Consider the following 13,258-nt stretch of genomic DNA (forward strand, 5'->3'; position numbering starts at 1 on the left):
CGCCCGAATACGAAACCATTACCACTTCTACCTTGCTTCGGTCGGATCAGCTGTCGGAAATGCAACTGAGTTTTCGCTAACACACTGTGCTCCAATCATGCTAGATTGAATCATGTGGATTGAAGACGTATGCAATGGTTGGCTGCAAAAATAGTGACTGGCGCATGTTAAGGAATAGAATGAATTTGCGTGGCCAAGTTCGCGGACCGCTGCTGCAACTATCCGAACGTGTTACCGGCACTTCGTGATGTACGTACGGCTTTCCTCGAGGATACAGAAAATTGCTCATCCGCCAGCCTTGTATCGCTAACCTTCAAAGAAAGGTCTTCATCCCCAGAACGTCGGCAAGAGTGAGTACCACTCGTCAAACAATGACAAAGGGAGTAGCGCCGCTTTCTGTCATAGTACGTTTCGCGCACGTTATCTATACACATCTGTCTCAAATGGCAGGAAAACTTACGCCCACTTAATCGCCGACGTATCAAGAATAAGGGAATGAGCGCACACTTGAATGTATGTGCGCTGTATACGCACAATAAATGACGGACTACACCGATGGTGCACGAATGGTCGAAGCTGAATGTTTCGTGACGGTCCACAACAGTAAGCGAGTTACTAGCTGTAATATATATTTGCTACAAGGTATTACAATGTACAAAACAGCTACTTTTCAAGTCTTGTGCGCATCAAGAACAAATCTATCGGAATTGAGCACACCCGCGATCGATTAGGCAGAAAATAATCAGATAGTGGCCGCACCGAGGAACTTCACTGAGTCAGAAACTGCCAAGCCACGGCTTCAAAATGTTTGCCGAATAAAGAACAAAAAGCAAAACACACTAACCCTGACTGAATTCATAATCAGAAAGCTTGGAATACATATTTAGCCCCGCTTTTAGAACACACACCATATACGCTGTTTGCACCATTTGGACAAGCTTAATCAGCTCCGAAGGTGCTTTTGCATGTTCTCTGAAGCTGTGATCAAAGCTTCGTGTCGTCCACCTAGTCACCGTCTACGATATCTCCGAAAACAGAGGTTTTCTAAGCCACGCCTGCGTCATACACTTCCATTGTAAACAAGGAGGCAACGGAGGCAGTTGAGGCAAGCAATGGACGCGTCACCACGTGATCAAACATGGCAGCGCCCACGGGATCGCCGCGAAAAGGGTCAATAGAGGGCGTTGCAACAACCCGCCTCCTATGCCGCGGCCGCCAGCCTCCCCTGGTGGCGGCTGCGGTAGAGGGCTAAATAACTAATCGGCCTATATATAAAAGCCACCTATAGATGTACTGGTGACCAGCCCTGTTCTCGACAGAATTAAGCAATGAAACCACAAAGGCTACCTAAATATTCTCACTGCAACAAATATACACCTTCAATCGTACAAAGCGAAAAGCTAAATCTATAAATATAGGTATACTCTAGAAAGATCAAGTGTTGGGCTAGTTGGTCCTGCATAGCTGATGGGAGAAATGAGGGCAACCAAAGACACACGCACTGGAAGGCGAGACGAAGACAAGCGCTTGTTTTATTCGCCCCTTCCAGTGTGGGTTGTATTTCTTGGCGCTCATTTCCCTCAACAGCCTTCTAGAAGCTTCGCCGTTCGCTTTGCTGCACGCTTCGCCAGCCCTCTATCGCTTATATAGCTATAGGAAATGACCCGCCGTGGTTGCTTAGTGGTTATTATGTTGGGCTGCTAAGCACGAGGTCGCGGGATCAAATTCCGGCCACGGCGGCCGCATTTCGATGGGGGCAAAATGGAGACAACACCTGTGTACTTAGATTTCGGTGCCCGTTAAAGAACCCTAGGTGGTCCAAATTAATCCGGAGTCCCCCCACTATGGCGTGCCTCATAATCAGGTGGTGGTTTGGGCACGTAAAATCCCATAATTTATTAGCTACAGGAAAATCAAGTCGTATAAGGTATTGCAATTTCTTTTAATAAGTGCTAATAAGCATTTGGTCGAAAAACATGGATGGTAGCAGCTCCGATCATAACTGTTGCAGTTTCGCCCGCAAGGCGAATCATTGACAGCGATGGCAAAGTATTAGACTATAACACGAAGTAAAGCTGGCAGTATACGGGCAGTATAAATTGCAGTAGACAGTCGCTTACTAACTAAGCAAACTAGTGTCACATGCCCAAAGAAGCAAATTAACAGAGTTCACTCCATCACTGTGGGCACTTGTGGTCAGAACGCTGACGTGATTAGGAGCGCCGGCAGCGGGGAGCGCGCGCATGCGCCGTGGCACCAGTGACAGCATGGCGGTACCGACGGAGATTGCACTAAGGCGCTTTGAGTGTCCGTATAATTACTGTCGCAATAAGAAGCAGTGACGCCTCAAGTATACTTTTGCATTGTGCGAGAAACTGCACGGTCACCCTCTAAGACCTCCAGATGTGAGCATTCCTCACTTGGTGCAGCTAACTGTCATTAATCAGGCATTGCAATATGTGATATATGCGTGCGTCTATCGTGTAGCAGTATAGCAGCTTAAAGCGTTATACGCAGTGCAGTGCAGACCAATCGCGAAGTGAGAACCAAAGATATCGCAGTGATTTTTATCGCGAGGATAACTAATTAGAGCAAACTTTAGCTTACTTCCTTAGGCGTGGCTGCATTGTTGCGCACAAGCTAGCAGATTACATAGCTATAAAAGCTCCATAGTGTGTCATATAATAAGGATTATGCTTTTCCAGATTGATTCAATAAACTCCGAAAAGCACTCGGCGGTAAAAAAATAATGATTCGGGGCCCTCAATTTCTATCACGTAGTATGTGACCGTGCAATAACTACATTCGCAGAAAAAAAGTGCGAAAAGCTGAAAGCAGTTGCTTTTCTTTTTTTTTTTTTTTTCATTAGAAAGCTTGCCCTGTAGCGTAAAACTTTTGAAGTATGCATGTTAAGTGTACAGGTTTAATTTCTTGTGTGGCAAAGTGAGCGGCCGCGGCTCTAAGCATCGGCTTCGCAGTGCGTCAGCATCTTTGACGGTGGCACACGGAAAGGAAGCGCCGTCGTCCCTGATAAGCGATAGGCTGACCTCGCGCACCGTTCTTTCGCCCGAAGCACGTTTGAGAGCGCTGCAATATGATAGCGCATGAGCGCAGTCACGTGCTTTTGTAGCGAGAGCTACATTATTGGCCATACTCTCGCCGTTTCGCTGTGGCCGGTGGCCGCACCGCGAGCTGAGCCGTTGTCTAGCAACCACCGCAGCTGGCAGCGCCGCTCGCCACGCCATCTGGCATGACGTCAGAGGAGGAGCCGGTGAAACCGTGTTGCAACAACAGAGGAGGGCGTTGCATCGTATATATAGAAGATGCGGCTCGGTCGGATTCGTCGGCAGATATGGAAAGTGAGTTGGAGAGACTGAAAGAAGCCAGGCTTCGTCGTCAGGACGAAACCAAGAGGAGGCAGCGAGTCGAGCAGACGGAGGAAGAACGAGTCGCATGCCTCGAGAAGCGTCGTAAGCACGAATCGGCCAGGCGAGTGCATTCAGATGATGATAGCACCCGAAACGTGTTCAAGTCCCTGGACGAAGACCCCTTATCCTCCCGCCTCACTGACCATCGGGCCGTCTTTGTGGCAATTGAGAAACAACAAGATGAAGGCTTTTAAAATAAATGCGTTACACTTTAAAAATGTCGTCTTTAATTTAACTATAACTTAACGAGAGGTAACAACCAAACCTAAACACTCAGACGTACGAAGCTAAACGATAAAGATGTAACCGTAGAGAGAACCAAGCTAAACAATAAGATTAACCGTACCTCTCGCTACGCACACCCAGGCATAACTGAGTTAAGCCACAGCCAATTTTTATTTCATATTTCGCGGGCTTTCTTTCAACGTCGAGAAAAATCACCACTCAGCATGTACGTTGCCACAAAAAAATTGGATCGGTCGTTTCTGAACCCCCTCTCCAACGTAACGAAACGCACTTGGCCCTAAAGTGAATATTAAAAATTTTGAATAATTGATCTCAGTTAATGAACTACTTAAGCGGAATACATAAAATATATTGAGAAGCGCCACATGATGGCAAACCATATGTCGTTGTTTTCACTCAGCTGCGGTTAATCAAATTTTTAAATCCTCGGTTCAAGTTACGTGAAACACCCTGTATATTAAAGTAAATTGTAACGGCGATCAATAATTCCGCTATTGTAAATGTTGGCTATAAATAAATAAATAAATAAATAAATAAATAAATAAATAAATAAATAAATAAAAATAATAAATAAATAAAAATAGAATGAAAAAAGAAAGAACAAAAAAGCACTTATGAAAAACACGCTTTAATTTTGCTTCGAAATAAACTCTAAAATCACAGAACCATAGATGTAACGACTTGAAATCATTTGGTTTTGAACAGTCAGAAGTGATCCACCAATCGCGACTCCTGCGCCTTACCGCTGTCCTTGAAAATGAATGGTTCCTGTTGGAATTTCTGATTCCCAAATAGTTACTTTATAGGTATTGGACGTGTTGCATTTAGGTTCTATAGCTTCACGACGAACTATACCCAGCGCTTGGAAAGCCACCACCTGGCCTGCTAAGTTTAAGCGCTGCTGGAACAGATGCCGCGCTGCTAAGCGCACGAGCGTGCATGTTTCCTTCCGCGCTGAGGGCTCTTCTTGGAAACAACTGCTGCACAATGTTGAGTTTAATTACAAGGCAGTGCGGCAAATGAGCCATCACGTTCGGAGTGACAGGTGCATTGTTTTGCTTCTCTGCATCTGTGAACTGTGTACGGTGCTTCCCAGGTGAAAATATAAGTTTGCATTGAATTGTGGCCTTATTCTTAACTTGTACAGTGCTCTTCATTCCTGAATTTATAATAGCTGTTCACAAATGAGAATGGCACGTTTTCACTGGTTCGTGTGCACTGCTGTCCTTGGAATTGATCAAGTGTTGTTAGAAAGGACCTGAAGAAGCAGCGACAGTCGCGCTGCGATCAACATATTTACAAAGTACAAGAACTGAGTCACATCCTCGGCATGATTACGAACTGCCTTTGCTCTCTTATGCATCATTATACGGCAGCAAAAAATCTCAGTTACTGCGCGTAGGTAATGAATATATATATATATATATATATATATATATATATATATACACCTCTACCACGTGACTAGCTTCCCACACTTCACAAACACTTGTTTTCCACTCTAGCGCTCCTAATGCTAACGCATTAATAGTGTGTGCTTTTACGTGCCAAAAACACAACAGGATTACTATAGGCACGCCATCGTGGCGGATTCCTGATTAATTTTGACCACCCGGGGTTCTTTAACGTGCACCTCAATCGAAGTACTCGGGCATTTTTGCAGTCCGCCTCCATCGAAATGCAGCCGCCAAGCTACCGCAATGGGTAGTAGGCATTGCAGCTAATTGAAAAGATTAAGTGATTACCCGCCGCGGTTGCTCAGTTAGCTAGCGTTGCGCTGCTGAGCACGAGATCGCGGGATTGAATCCCGGCCGCGGCGGCCGCATTTCAATGGAGGCGAAATGCAAAAACGCCCGTGTGCTTGCGTTGTAGTGCACGTTAAAGAAGCCCAGGTGGTCAAAATTATTCCGGAGCCCTCCACTACAGCGTGCCTCATAATCAGAACTGGTTTTGGCACGTAAAACTCCAGAAAAGAAGATTAAGTGATTAACGGCATTCTCTTTCTATTCCATTTGCGTTCGAAAGCCAAGCGCCCCAAACGTCGCAGTGCATAGCCACACAACACTCAGCTATTACTTTTGTTCGCGTGACATCTTGGATCAGAAGTCAAAGCTTGGATAACATTTCAACCGGGGCAAATACATCTGCGTGGCACGTTGGCATTTCCAATGACATGGCGCGTGGCTTTGTTTTCGTGGCGAGCGTCCGCAGCACCTGCAGAGGAGCCGTGGCAAGACAGTGCGCGCGCGCCCGACACGAATTTGAATTCCCCCAACACGCGCGCGCGCACACACACACACGCTCGCACACACGGGGGACAGCATAAGCAAAACTGGGGGCAAAGAAAAACGAGTACGCGTCTGACAAGCGCGGCAATCGTCGCGACGTTCTTGGAAAAGGCGCGCCCCAGCTAGCTGGCTGCTGCCGTGCCATGCTCTCTCCCGCACTCCTCTCCCTTTTCCGCTGCTGCCGCTCACTCGCAGCAGTCGCAGTTTCTTGATCTCGACACTTGCAGCGGCAGCCGTACCGCGGCGCTACGTACCCCGCCTTTTTTTTTTTTTTTTTCTGTTTATCCCGCTATTCATCCGTCGTCGCATCTGACGTCAGTAAGGGAAATGGCGATCGTTATTGTGTAGAAAAAAATGCCGTGGCTCTGAGGCCAGCAGCGTCGCATTTTGTGCTCGGTCATCGCTGCCTGTTATTTGGTGAATCGTCGCGCGTGTGTCGTGGGACAAGTGAACGCCTTTTTCCGAGTCGAACTTTCTTCGCTGGAAACAGGTGAGCGACGCCGAAGCGCTCCGACGTAGTTGTCCTTCAACCCTTTCGCGAGGGAGGTAATGGCTGAACGCCTAGCACATGTCGTGGTCGGCAGTGGTAACCGGCTAGTACGGCGTGGTAGCGCCGTGTCTCGCGGCTCAACTTAGGTGACGCTTGTGGTGGAAGACTGCGCGAGTATTCATGTGCCGCGAAGAAGCGTTGCGAGGTGATGTCATGCGCGCTGTCCCCTTGCCTAGCGCGCGGCTTGAAGCGAGTGGTGCAGGGGACCTTCGTATGCCTCATGAGTCGTCGAATTTTGACTAGGCGTCCGGTGACAGCGCTCTGCAGCACGGCTATGCATCGCGTGCGATTGATACCAGGCTTGCCAGACTGGCTGCAGTGTAACCTATGGCTGTTAGTTTGTCGCCTCTGCACTCTTTCCTTTGGTTGTCGCTGCACAGCCGTCGCGCTGGTGCGCTTTCCGGTGGTGCGGGCATGCGTTTTTCTTTTCTCCGTCGTTCGCTTATCGTTTCGCGCTCTACAAAGCGTGCCAAGCGACTTACACTTTGACGATTTAATCCCGGTTAATCACTGCCAGTATTCTTTGTTCATAACCGTGGCTTCTAGAACGATAACGTTTGTGTGATTCCCCAAATTTAACGCCGGTTCGTCCGAAAATGTGCAATCGCCGCTCTCTTTCCGCCGACTTCTCCTCCTCGCCGGAGTACTCGCGCGGAGCGTGGTCGTGTTAGTATCGTCCGCGCGCCTTCACTTGAAAGCTTTTTGTTTTTAAGAATAGTGGTCTGCTTAAGTAAACTAGCAACTATTGTGGGCAACAAACTTAATTTTAACAGCCGCATGGATTTTTCAATGTAACAGCGCTTATGTGATGAACGTTGCACGTGCGCCCACAGGCACTGTATTTCGTTGCTTTGGTTAGTTTGTCAGATGTGCTAAATCGGGCGCTGGCGAAATGTGTGTGTCTTTATGCACCGTTGTTGAAGCGCGGTTTCACTGCACGAATAAAGAGAACCGTCTATCGGAGTGCGTGTTGGACTGGTTGATTATGGTGCACATAACTGAAACTCCCATGCGCAGAAGTTTGTCTCCGTGAAAAAAATAATAAAAATAATTGCATGAAACAGAAAACATAGCTGAATAAATAAGGCGGTCAACGTTTGCAATAACTTATGCCGGCATGGTTCACATAACTTCTCGTGGAACGGTACAAGTTTTTGATTTTCCGAAAACAGCAACATTGTAACTTGTGTAAGGCCAGATGCGGGTTTTATTCCTCTGTACACATCCCACTACAAATGGAAAGGCCACAGCTATGTTAAGGGCATGTTCTTTTTCTCCGCATTTCGCTGTAGCAAATCAAGTGAACTTGATGCGGCAAAGTTGTGGTTGAGATTGCAAATAGTAATAGTAATAACAATGGCTCTTTTTACAGCTTGCAGTCTTCATTCTGTCTGAAAATAGTAGCAGTAATGTTGAAAGATACCGCAGTTTCATGGCAAGGTAGGAAAGCTGCCATGTGGCACTGGGACACTACAGAGAAAAACAATTTGAGTTGTATTAAGAGATGACTCATTTCAAGTGCCAAAAATTGTCATGAGAAGAGGCTTGGTTAGCGAGAAAGGGACGTGAAAACGAAATGCTAGTGGAGACGTCTTTTTGAAGTTCCCGGAACAGCTCGCCGTGACGTGAATTTTTGTGGCATTTGCTCGGGCTTAGTACATTCCTTATCGGTAGAGATGAACTACATTGTTTTCTAAGAAAGCCAAACACTGAATTTCACACAATTCAAACGAGCCACATCAGCCTAAACACGAAAAAAAAAAAAAATAATAATGCATTGAAATCCTTATGTGCGACTGCTGTGGTTTCAGTGCGAAATTTAAAAAAAAATTTAAGCAACTTTGACCGTTATTTTCTCTTCTAATCATCTATTACGGTGAAATTAACGAAAGTATAATTTTTGAATTATGCATTATTAATCTTAAGTGTTTCTCGTTAGTGTCCTTTTAACACCATTCCATGAGTGCTATGGAATGGTGGCAGTCTAGAATAACCACTTTGCTTTAAAGAATAAAACAGGATAAGGCAACAGGACATGGAAGAACAAAACATTTGCAGAGCTACTTCATTATGGGGAAAATTGATGAGCCTAGCTAGGAAAATTTGTGGCAAGAGTTCGAAGTCATTCGTTGTAGTTAATGCAAAGGCCAGCAAGGAAAAGCTGGCAGAACGGGCATTTGACATTGCAATTTTTGCAACTTGTGAAGCATTGTGGATTTTGTACAGCTTCAGTGTCTGCACAAGCATTGTTATTTTTTGTGGAAACTTGATGCTTGCAACTTGCTCGAGTGTAAACTTTCATCAGCTCACGTGCGCATAATCCGTTTCTCTTGGAAAGTGGTTTTTCCTCGGAGAAGCGCGTTTCTCTGCTTTGGTGCACAGCTTGGCAAACTTCCAGGTTATGGTAGTGAACCAAGCTGCAGCCAAGGTTTTTATGTGACAATTGCAAACTGAGGTATGTACACTTGCATCAACCTGTCCATGAAGACTCCATAAAAGTACCCTGTGCACTTTGTAAAAAATCTTGATAAATTCACTTGACCTTATTTACATGTATTGTATGTGTGTCTTTCATGATGAGTCTGTGTGACTAGTAATTATCTTACACAGTGATCCAATGTTGCTCCGTGTACACGTAGTTCTGAAAAAAATCTCCCATGATTTTTTCTGAAGAGGTTATTTATGGCCTGTGTGTGGCCTGGATGTTTTATTGGTGAACCATTCATAGCCTCCAGTATGTGTTGGAGATCAGCTGGAAAGTCATCAGCATAGTAACTGTGATGTCCATGCCAATAGTCTACAATCACTGAGACTTCGTCATTGCTGTCAAATTGAGATCAGCCTTTTGTGAGCTGAACTTCCATCTTGGGACAAAATCTGATAAATTTGTTCCGTGCAATTCAATGTGCGTCTTAACTGCAGTCATTATATTTGGTCGAAATAGGCTAGGGTTCTGGCACTTGCTTATTTAACATGCCAGCTGTGCCCTGCCTTAATGGAGAGCATAATAAGGAGCACTGCAATTCAGCTGAACATGTCAGCACGTTTATTACAGTTTTAGGTGCAGACAAAGGAAAGGCTGTTATGGCAACAGGCTTGATATTTATAGTGGCAGTGCAATCCTGATGGCATTATCCGTGTATCGCATTCATATCTACTGTACATGAATGCTGTTATGAGGACATCCTTATTGCTGAGGTGATTGGCTCATGTCCGATGGCATCTTTCAGCTGTGATAGGTGGCAGAGTGTGCATCTCTGCATTAATATTTCAAAATTAAAATGGTAAGATGCTGCTTGCACCTTCTCCAACGATCTGAAAGCAGATATGTGTGGGTATTGCTATCATAGGACTTGTTTGGCCATGGTTTGGTCATCGTCAATCCATCGTTGTCATACTGTCATTATCATGGAGTCTCAGTTCACTGTCGTCATGCAGTCATTCTGTTTTCATGCTGTCACCATCATGCTGCTGTTACCGAGTGGTCATCGTCATTCCATTGTCATCATGCCCTCGTCTTCATTTCGTCGTCATACAGCCGTAAATGCCAAGTAGAGCAGCTTCGAGTGGTGCCGATGAGCACTGAGGATTACGGTTCACATTTCATCCAGAAACGCGAAGCAGAGCAGTGTCGATACACACTGAATCACTTGCAGTGTGATTGCACACTTGCTCATAAAAATCTAAAGCTGGCCATTGTCAACAGGTAGTGATGATGCAGCAGCGATACTGCAAACCGCTGTTTATGCGTGGAAACAAGTAATTTGAGAAGAGCCATCCAGGATGAGTTTGGTTTGGCATGAAGTGTGTGCGATAGACTCGTTTCTGTTGGACGTGTCTGTGGTGTTCGAGTGCCACAAGTTTACATTGAGCGAGGCATTTCCTCGTGAAAATGTGTTGAACTTGGTTATATACTCAATACTTGCAAATGGTCACTAAGCAAGAATAATGTTGCTTGCGAACGTTAATGAAAGCTTTGCTTAAACCAATTCCCAGAGCGCTTGTTGGAAGGAACTTTTGCTTTGCCCTATACACCTGAGAAATGAAGTAAAAATAAACCCTATCGGCCATTCATCTCTCATAGAGCCTGTGTTTGCTTTAGATTTCAGCTTCATTAAAGAGTCAGTCATATTGCAACTATTAGGAGGTTCCTGTGTGTGCATGCGTAGCAGACCACTTGAACCAATTGTCGAATTCGCTACTTGTATAGCTGTCCTTTCTTGCATGTTTGTGTCCTTGCCTGTGAGTGGAAGAGTGCAAACGCCTCACCCTCCCTCTGGGGACAAAGTTGGGCTACTTTAGGTGGAATGCACATTCAGTGGTGCCAGGAAGCTCTTAATTGACATGGTCGACAACAACTGTACATGTTCAATGAACAATAGAAAAATTCTTGAGAGTCCTGGCTGTGGGGGCAACAAGAGGAAGAATAGAATTCAAGGAAGAAATGTGTAGTGGGAAATGGCGACTGATATTGCTGAGCGCATCAAGAAGTCATGAGCAGAGAATATGAAAAGTGCTGAGCTTTCAATGGTTCTTTCTTTTGCTTGCATAGTTTATTGTAGCTTACCGCTGCTGAAATTAATTCTGAATAAGAAAACTGGTCAAGTTGTAATATGGATAGCAAAAGGGCAGTTCTCCACCACATAACATGAATGATGCAAAACTGACACTGGATGAGATTGCCATGTGGGAGTAGCCTCCATTTTGGGTACACAATAACTTAGTCAGCAATAAGCCCACACGGGGCCAAAAGCCGCAAGATGAGTCCTGTCGAGCTACTGTTTGAAGATATCAGATGGAGCCTATAGGCGACCAATGTGCCTGCCAGGCCATCTTCACAGGCGCTTGGTGTACATCTGACATTATCACCAGGAATTGAGTGACTCAAACGGAAAAGCCAATGGCAGCGGTACATGTTCGCAATGGCTAAATGATAGATGGTAGAAGAACTTGTGAAATTTTTGACGCACTTGAAACAATGAAGGGAACACAGGCTGACAATCGCCTGCACATACCTCTACACTGACTCTTCAAAGAAAATGACTGAACTAAAGGAAGTGTAGGACACCATATATATATATATATATATATATATATATATATCCAGTCTCACGCACGAAGTGGGTTGAGAGCTCAAGAACAGTGGGACTATTTCCAAATTGATGTATACCTGTCCTCATTGGGATAGCTAGGAATGCATGGGCTCATGGGCTTGTCACCCGGCAGTCGACAGACAATACAGTGGTAGTGCACCATGATAACTGTAACAACAAAGCAGGTCGCATACTTTCACTTCAGGGGGTGTGGCAGGGAGAGCAGAACTGAAAGAAAGGCTTGCCTGTCGAATGTGTCAGGACATGAAACAAACTCAATGCAGTACACCTACTCTAGAAGTGTGCTGGAATGGATGAGATCAGAAGACATATTCCTCGACTGCACCTCTTGCCCCAGATGGCCTCTATGCATGGGTGTATGGTCTTCACCATAACTCGCTCCTCCCTTACATCATGAAGGCTGGCCGATATTTTATGTTGTGTTATGAAGCTGAAAGTAAGCCCTGAGCCCAATATTTTAGTACATTTTATAGCACCATCACCAAGTCACACATATAAGTGTGTGTCTGTGTGTTTGCAAAATTGAAGTACCATATGGTATACATTTGAAATGGTTTAGGCTTGAGTAAATTAAAACTCGTTATTTTGCCTTTATGTATTTATTGAGGCTAGTGGCACGCTGCATAAGAAAAGCGCTTAAATCTGGCTAGTGCAGTAACATGTTGAGGTAGCGTAGCTAAGAGATGGTTACCATGCTTTATTTCGTGGACAATGCTTGACGAAAGGGTTTTATTCGGAAAGTTTGCATAGTTTGTTGCACCTGCACACAGTCTGGAGCATCGTTGATAAAGCTACTTCTATACTTACAGGCATTGGTACTATTGTGCTGTGGTACTTTTCTAGTGTGTCATTGTGGTAATTGCACAATTTGTGCTTACACTGTTTTAGCTGAGCAATAAACTAAAATGACCACAAAATGGCACAACTTTGCAACTGCCCCTGCCCATATACGTCCACTTTACTGCGAGTAATTATCTTCGTACCCTGTACACCAGCAAGCCACATGGCTCTTACCAAGAAGTGAAGAAAATGATTGCCTGTATACATAAGAGGACATCGAGGCTGCCACTTGCTTTTGCAAGACCTTAGTTTGCATTATTTATCACCAGATAAGAAAATAATGACCTTGTCACAAGGTACTTAAGCAGAAGAGGGGCATGGGGGGCAATGCTTTATCAGAATATGATATTGGTTGCTTAGCACACGGTTTGCAGCTGTCCCCGAAACAGTGACACGTGTGACCACTACTTCCAATTTTCAGGACATCAATAAGCCAGGCTGCTAATGGCATGTGTTTTGAACTGGTTGCTTTAAAATAGCACATGCCGTATTTACTTGTTTCTAACGGGCACCCCTATTTTCATGCTTCAAGGAATGCAAAAGGAAATACCCTTGACTGTCCTCTGACTAGAGAGAAATAGCGATTTGCACTTACTTGGGGGAAAAAAAATAAAAACATTGCATACGAGCCACAGTGGACTTGGAGATCATTCATCATCACTGTCAGAAGCCTCCTTATCGCCATGTACTGCCCTCAGAGCTTGTTATCTTTGATTTCGTTCATGGCATATTTCTTAAATACCTTGCAGACCATGGTAAATATGATTGTCTGTTGCTTAATAGCTGCACTGT

The 13,258-nt window shown here is 45.0% G+C and overlaps 1 protein-coding gene across 6 annotated transcripts in view; it reads left to right on the forward strand.

Moving 5' to 3' along the window:
• Positions 1-13,258, forward strand: part of LOC119456101 (signal transducer and activator of transcription 5A-like) — a 139,572-nt gene that overhangs the window by 49,984 nt on the left and 76,330 nt on the right. For 3 of the 6 annotated variants that reach the window (XM_037717699.2, XM_037717701.2, XM_037717704.2), the window contains exon 1: positions 6,270-6,452. The exons of 1 other annotated variant lie outside the window; for it this stretch is intronic. The gene's annotated coding sequence lies outside the window, so the exon portion shown is untranslated. Of the gene's footprint in view, positions 1-6,268; positions 6,453-8,944; positions 8,968-13,258 lie in introns of those variants that run through there. 2 more of the 6 variants (XM_037717703.2, XM_049669546.1) reach the window with 2 other exon arrangements.

The sequence above is a fragment of the Dermacentor silvarum genome, chromosome 6 (genome assembly GCF_013339745.2).
Source record: "Dermacentor silvarum isolate Dsil-2018 chromosome 6, BIME_Dsil_1.4, whole genome shotgun sequence".
Taxonomy (NCBI): Eukaryota; Metazoa; Arthropoda; class Arachnida; order Ixodida; family Ixodidae; genus Dermacentor; species Dermacentor silvarum.